This window comes from Xenopus tropicalis, chromosome 3, assembly GCF_000004195.4.
Source record: "Xenopus tropicalis strain Nigerian chromosome 3, UCB_Xtro_10.0, whole genome shotgun sequence".
Classification (NCBI taxonomy): domain Eukaryota; kingdom Metazoa; phylum Chordata; class Amphibia; order Anura; family Pipidae; genus Xenopus; species Xenopus tropicalis.
Genome location: NC_030679.2, coordinates 5276003 through 5284407, shown reverse-complemented (window position 1 = coordinate 5284407; position 8405 = coordinate 5276003).

Sequence of the window (8405 nt, the reverse complement as noted above, 5' to 3'; positions counted from 1 at the left end):
TAGGCACAGATATACCCCCCCATCTTCCCCAGCCCCCCCCCCACTGTCACAGTGTAACCCCATATCATATATGCACATAATGTAACTGTATAATATATAGGCACAGATATACCCCCATCTTCCCCCCCCCCCACTGTCACAGTGTAACCCCCATATCATATATGCACATAATGTAACTGTATAATATATAGGCACAGATATACCCCCCATCTTTCCCCAGCCCCCCCCCCCCCCCACTGTAACCCCCATATCATATATGGCACATAATGTAACTGTATAATATATAGGGCACAGATATACCCCCCATTCTTCCCCCCCCCCCACTGTCACAGTGTAACCCCCATATCATATATGCACATAATGTAACTGTATAATATATAGGCACAGATATACCCCCCATCTTTCCCCCCCCCCCCCACTGTCACAGTGTAACCCCCATATCATATATGCACATATGTAACTGTATAATATATAGGCACAGATATACCCCATCTTTCCCCCAGCCCCCCCCCCCACCCACTGTCACAGTGTAACCCCCATATCATATATGCACATAATGTAACTGTATAATATATAGGCACAGATATACCCCCCATCTTCCCCCCCCCACTGTCACAGTGTAACCCCCATATCATATATGCACATAATGTAACTGTATAATATATAGGCACAGATATACCCCCATCTTTCTCCCCCCCCCCCCCCACTGTCACAGTGTAACCCCCATATCATATATGCACATAATGTAACTGTATAATATATAGGCACAGATATACCCCCCATCTTTCCCCCAGCCCCCCCCCCCACTGTCACAGTGTAACCCCCATATCATATATGCACATAATGTAACTGTATAATATATAGGCACAGATAGTGTTCCGACTCATAACATTATGTACAGAATTTGGCATAGACTCCAGTTATATAATATGTGAGCGAGGCCGGATCAGTCCCACGTTGCTGCTTGCGTTATGATTGGGGGCCGGTGCCAAGGATGAGTCAGTCGGGGGCTTAGGAACAACATAGAGGGGCACATTGGGAGACCAGTGAGCAATAACAGAATAATTCCGCCCTGGGCACCGTGCCCACGTTCTGCAGAGAAACCCAGGGTGGAATGGGCACTGCTACTGCTAAATTTCTAAGAGGATTCTGGGAGTTGTAGTTTAACAGCTGAGTTAGCAGCTTTCCTTTCTAACCAAGGGTCCCTATCTGTGGCTGAGGGCCCGGGGCTTATTCTTTCTCTGTCTAGCCCTGAAAGCAGAATACGCCTTGCAGGCTCCCCCAGTACAATCTCTCCCCCCCCCATTTATTTTACATTGGGAATTATATTCAAAAAGTATTTTCAGCAGCCGGATCTGATCCCTTGGGAATGACCCAAAAAGAAGAGGGGAGAAAAGATAATAAAGCCGCTGAGCGCCAGGTTCCCTGCGTGTCGGTTTTGACATTTCAGTCCCAATTAAGGTGCAGGGAGTGACAGGGCGCGGGGAGTGACAGGGCTGAATACATTAGGGTGGCATTAAAGGGACGCCAAGATGCTAATCACACTCGCCCTGGTACCAAAGGGAAAGTTCTAAGTCCATACAGAGCATTGAGAGAAAGCTGTACTGTAGCACAGGCAGAAGCATTTCTTATGTTGTTGCTGTTTGTAGTCAAAGAGGGATTAAAGCTCTTATAAAGTTATTATTATTATTATTAGATAACATGACTTGCAGTACCACTTTTCACCAGCATGTTCTTCAATAGACTGCAAGAGAACAGCGCCCCCATCTATGGCTAATGTACGGCAAACCCACAGATGTTTATCCCATCATTGGGATATAAATAGGAGAAAGGTGGTGGTGAGTCTGCCTTCATCTCCCATCATCTTCCTCAGTGATTCATCCAATGGAAATACAGTAATATCAGAAAATTATTACAGCACAGCTATTCCCTTGTATTAAGCACAATTCAGCAGGAACAGCCCCCTAAGTTTGCTCATAGCCTGTACAGAGAGATACCATAAAACTATGGTAGCATAGGGATTCCCCTGTACTAAGCACAATTCAGCAGGAACAGACCCCTAAGTTTGCTCATAGCCTGTACAGAGAGATACCATAAAACTATGGCACATAGGGATTCCCCTGTACTAAGCACAATTCAGCAGGAACAGCCCCCTAAGTTTGCTCATAGCCTGTACAGAGAGATACCGTAAAACTATGGCACATAGGGATTCCCCTGTACTAAGCACAATTCAGCAGGAACAGCCCCCTAAGTTTGCTCATAGCCTGTACAGAGAGATACCGTAAAACTATGGCACATAGGGATTCCCCTGTACTAAGCACAATTCAGCAGGAACAGCCCCCTAAGTTTGCTCATAGCCTGTACAGAGAGATACCGTAAAACTATGGCACATAGGGATTCCCCTGTACTAAGCACAATTCAGCAGGAACAGCCCCCTAAGTTTGCCCATAGCCTGTACAGAGAGATACCATAAAGCTATGGCACATAGGGATTCCCCTGTACTAAGCACAATTCAGCAGGAACAGCCCCCCTAAGTTTGCTCATAGCCCGTACAGAGAGATACCATAAAACTATGGCACATACGGATTCCCTTGTACTAAGCACAATTCAGCAGGAACAGCCCCCTAAGTTTGCTCATAGCCTGTACAGAGAGATACCATAAAACTATGGCAGCATAGGGATTCCCCTGTACTAAGCACAATTCAGCAGGAACAGCCCCCTAAAGGTGGCCATACACGCACCGATATTATCGTACGAAACCTCGTTTCGTACGATAATCGGTGCGTGTATGGCATGTCAGCGAGCCGACCGATATCGCAGGAAGCTGCTGAAATCGGTCGGCTCGCCGATCGGCCAAGTTAGAAAATTTTGATCGGGCGCCATAGAAGGCGCCTGACCAAAATTCTCCCTTCAGAGCTGAATCGGCAGAAGGAGGTAGAAATCCTATTGTTTCTACCTCCTTACCTGCCGATTCAGCCCTGAATGGTGTGTGGCGGATCTGACGATGTTTCGTGCGACCGACGGTCGTACGAAACATCGTGAGATCGCCACGTGTATGGCCAGCTTAAGTTTGCTCATAGCCTGTACAGAGAGATACCATAAAACTATGGCACATAGGGATTCCCCTGTACTAAGCACAATTCAGTGGGAACAACACTTAAAAGTGAATTTACGGAGCAGAAACCCCAGTGTATAAGGTACTTTTTGGAACCAGCAGGCCGGCACGTGTTACTTATGCAGTGCTGTGGGGGAACAGGGGCACATTGTGCAGTAATGACGCTGTGGCTGGGGAAGGGTTAATCGCCGGAGGCTCGGGGACTAAATTACCCGGCTGAGCGCTGACAGACAGACAGGGATCCCCTCCATTCTCACAGCAGCCCTGAAACTAACAAGCCAAGAGGCATAACCTCACCTGTGAAGGTGGCGGCACAACGCGGGGATTGCCGGGCGTTTGGGCAGCGCCCCAACAAGCCGAATGTGAGGGAGCGGCACCGGCCTCATTATTCCAACACGTAACTATGGCTGAATAAATAAGGCCTTGTGGGAGTGGGGCCCCCATCAATGTTCCCTCTAATTCATTTAATTTGTTTGCACATTTTCAAAACCCAGGTCAGAGTAAATATAAAACGTTGTGTTTTTGCACCAAATTCTTTGTGTGCGCGGCCCCAGCTATGAGGGAACCTTGGCCCCCATCTCATTTAGGCAGCCGGTGACAAGGGGTCCTGAATCTCATCTCCATACGAGATGTCAGCACAACGGCGAGTCTCATTAATCACATCCCCGACGCGGGGGGCACAGGGACCCACTGTCTGTACTGCAAAACCAGCGCTCCCCTCGGCTAACAGCCCAAAATGTACATTTCTAAAAACTATTTTATATATTAATAAATTCAAATTTTATCCCCTGCGTACAATGGGGGGATCAGATAGGATCTGTGCCACTGTGACAGAATGCTCTGTTATACAGATAGCTAGAATCTCAGCCATAAAGCAGGGCAGGACTGCTGCTTACAATGGGGGGATCAGATAGGATCTGTGCCACTGTGACAGAATGCTCTGTTATACAGATAGCTAGAATCTCAGCCATAAAGCAGGGCAGGACTGCTGCTTACAATGGGGGGATCAGATAGGATCTGTGCCACTGTGACAGAATGCTCTGTTATACAGATAGCTAGAATCTCAGCCATAAAGCAGGGCAGGACTGCTGCTTACAATGGGGGGGGGGGGGGGGGGGGGATCAGATAGGATCTGTGCCACTGTGACAGAATGCTCTGTTATACAGATAGCTAGAATCTCAGTCATAAAGCAGGGCAGGACTGCTGCTTACAATGGGGGGGATCAGATAGGATCTGTGCCACTGTGACAGAATGCTCTGTTATACAGATAGCTAGAATCTCAGTCATAAAGCAGGGCAGGACTGCTGCTAACAATGGGGGGGATCAGATAGGATCTGTGCCACTGTGACAGAATGCTCTGTTATACAGATAGCTAGAATCTCAGCCATAAAGCAGGGCAGGACTGCTGCTTACAATGGGGGGATCAGATAGGATCTGTGCCACTGTGACAGAATGCTCAGTTATACAGATAGCTAGAATCTCAGCCATAAAGCAGGGCAGGACTGCTGCTTACAATGGGGGGGGATCAGATAGGATCTGTGCCACTGTGACAGAATGCTCTGTTATACAGATAGCTAGAATCTCAGCCATAAAGCAGGGCAGGACTGCTGCTTACAATGGGGGGATCAGATAGGATCTGTGCCACTGTGACAGAATGCTCTGTTATACAGATAGCTAGAATCTCAGCCATAAAGCAGGGCAGGACTGCTGCTTACAATGGGGGGATCAGATAGGATCTGTGCCACTGTGACAGAATGCTCTGTTATACAGATAGCTAGAATCTCAGCCATAAAGCAGGGCAGGACTGCTGCTTACAATGGGGGGGTCAGATAGGATCTGTGCCACTGTGACAGAAGGCTCTGTTATACAGATAGCTAGAATCTCAGCCATAAAGCAGGGCAGGACTGCTGCTTACAATGGGGGGGGATCAGATAGGATCTGTGCCACTGTGACAGAATGCTCTGTTATACAGATAGCTAGAATCTCAGCCATAAAGCAGGGCAGGACTGCTGCTTACAATGGGGGGATCAGATAGGATCTGTGCCACTGTGACAGAATGCTCTGTTATACAGATAGCTAGAATCTCAGCCATAAAGCAGGGCAGGACTGCTGCTTACAATGGGGGGATCAGATAGGATCTGTGCCACTGTGACAGAATGCTCTGTTATACAGATAGCTAGAATCTCAGCCATAAAGCAGGGCAGGACTGCTGCTTACAATGGGGGGATCAGATAGGATCTGTGCCACTGTGACAGAATGCTCTGTTATACAGATAGCTAGAATCTCAGCCATAAAGCAGGGCAGGACTGCTGCTTACAATGGGTTGGTGATACAAAGTAACATGAAGCCGTTCTTCTTCAGCAGTAATGCCCCCCTGTGGGAAAAATCTGACTGATTGTTTTCAGGTGGGGGGGGACCCAGCTGTGTGCAGCACCTGCATGGGGGGCATTGGATCATTGCCTATAAGTGCAGAACAAACACTATGAGGTCAGTGCCGGGGTCGCTGGAAGATGCAGGTGTGGGATGAAGCTGGGGACCCCCCCCCTCCATATATTCTGCCCTTTTAATTCTCTTTATTGAATTCAAACGCTCAACTCAAAATAACAGGCAATGAACCCAATCGTTGCCTCCTCTTTGGCCGATGTGTGCAAAGTCAGAGCCCAACGTTTCCCCACGACTTCCGCACGCCCTGCGGATACTCAGAAAAACAAACATGGGTCCCGGAAGGCATCCATCACTCACCTCCAAACCTGCCACTCTCCGTCTGTCTCCCCAGCCCCGTCTGGACAAGAGGTCAGCGAAGTTTATCTTAGGAAGCTCCTTGTGTACAGGCCTGGGGGGTCAGCAGCCCCTTGCACAAAGGGTCTTATGTCTCCTCTAAGGAGCGCTGCCAAGTGCCACTTAATTAGAGAGAAACTCATTAGCTTCATAACAGACTGATTTATTGCAGCAGCGCCCGACTGTACGGCTAATGGCTGCCCCCATCCACAGCCGCCATTACTGTGTCCTATTGGCTCCCAATCAGGCCCCCAACAGTCACCCCAATGTTTCTATATATCTGTAACCTTGTTATGGGCTAAGGGGGCCCAGCCTGAAGGCCAGTTAGGGGGGGATTTGGGGTGAGTGCTTATTTGTGCCCTGGGTACCCCTGGAACTATAGCGGGGTGTCTGTTACCCCAATGTTTCTATATATCTGTAACCTTGTTATGGGCTAAGGGGGCCCAGCCTGAAGGGCAGTTAGGGGGGGATTTGGGGTGAGTGCTTATTTGTGCCCTGGGTACCCCTGGAACTATAGCAGGGTGACTGTTACCCCAATGTTTCTATATATCTGTAACCTTGTTATGGGCTAAGGGGGCCCAGCCTGAAGGCCAGTTAGGGGGGGATTTGGGGTGAGTGCTTATTTGTGCCCTGGGTACCCCTGGAACTATAGCAGGGTGACTGTTACCCCAATGTTTCTATATATCTGTAACCTTGTTATGGGCTAAGGGGGCCCAGCCTGAAGGCCAGTTAGGGGGGGATTTGGGGTGAGTGCTTATTTGTGCCCTGGGTACCCCTGGAACTATAGCAGGGTGACTGTTACCCCAATGTTTCTATATATCTGTAACCTTGTTATGGGCTAAGGGGGCCCAGCCTGAAGGCCAGTTAGGGGGGGGATTTGGGGTGAGTGCTTATTTGTGCCCTGGGTACCCCTGGAACTATAGCAGGGTGACTGTTACCCCAATGTTTCTATATATCTGTAACCTTGTTATGGGCTAAGGGGGCCCAGCCTGAAGGCCAGTTAGGGGGGGATTTGGGGTGAGTGCTTATTTGTGCCCTGGGTACCCCTGGAACTATAGCGGGGTGACTGTTACCCCAATGTAAAACCTTGGTATGTGAGATGCTGTGACAGCTTGGTTGTCAGATAGACGCTGACAGATAAACCCGCCAATCTAACTACTCTCAAAGCCAAAGCATAGGTGGAATTTATGCCCCACATCAGCCCGGGCCTGGGGAGTAGTACGCATGCGCGCTGGTTAATAATAAAGAGCCTGTGTGCGGCACATGTTCCATTCTCCTTTCCACAGAGCTCCCCCTGCAGGAAGGCCTCATCGTGTCCTTACTTCCCCCCCCTGCCCGGCGTCTTCGTCTCCACAACAACGGCGGAATCCCGCCAATCAGCGCGCCCCTCACGTCCGGCACGTCCCTTGGCTGGCAGCGCCGCCTGCCCTACGGCCTAAGCGAAGGGAGGGGGAGCGGGATAGTCCATTCCTCCGCGGAGGGGGTGCTTGCGTCAGTGTAGCGCAATAATCCGCAATGAATAAACATTCATCGGCAGCTCTGTTTGGATATTAAGTACATCGAAGGCGATTACACAACCCACGTTTTCGTTGCAATTTTTAGACTGACTCCCCTTGCCCGAAATCGTAGTTAAAATGAACTCCCCCGTGTGTAGGAATGGGGCGCTCCGCCACTGGGTTACCACAGGATCCTGTGTATTTTATTCATGTGGGAGCTATTTTTGTGTTGGGGAAATGTGCAGCTTTTTATGGGCACTGCCATGAGGGTCTCATATTATATCCCTCCTGCCTGTGTCTTACCTCAGCCCCCTCTCAGGTGGAAACTGCCCTGGCTTTGTCCCAAATATCACTAGTGTTAGTGTAGGTTTAAAGGGGAAGTAAACCCTAGAATTTTGTCTAAAGAAAGACATTTCTGTCACAAGGCTGATTTATGTTTAAGTGCTGTGTTAATAAACGTGTCCTGAATAATCCCTTTCCGCCTTGTGAAACTCAGAAAATGGTGTTTTTTTCCATTTCGAGCTCATTTCTGAAACAAGCAGGTCCGGATTAACCGGTTCAGCAGAACCAGAGTCCTGCCAGTGGTCGTATTTATAGCCGACAAACAATACATACGGTTGCACGGCGTTATCTAATCGCGATCTTTTGAAAAAAGTGAACAGTAATAATGTAAATATATAACATTTCCATCATGTTTTGTGTCATTTTCCTTCTCTGCGATGAGATTCAATTATAAGGTAACTTGGTTTCATGTAGTTAATGTAGGTCACGTGTAGGCCTGGAATATGATTTAATATAGGCCCTGCATTTCAAGTAGACATAGGCCCAAACAGCCCCCCAGCCCAATAAATAGTGACTGTCTGTGGCACCTTACAGACCCCTGGCATTCCCAGTACCAAGAGGCACAAACAGCCCCCCCAGCCCAATAAATAGTGACTGTCTGTGGCACCTTACAGCCCCCCTGGCATTCCCAGTACCCAGAGGCACAAACAGCCCCCCCCCCAGCCCAATAAATA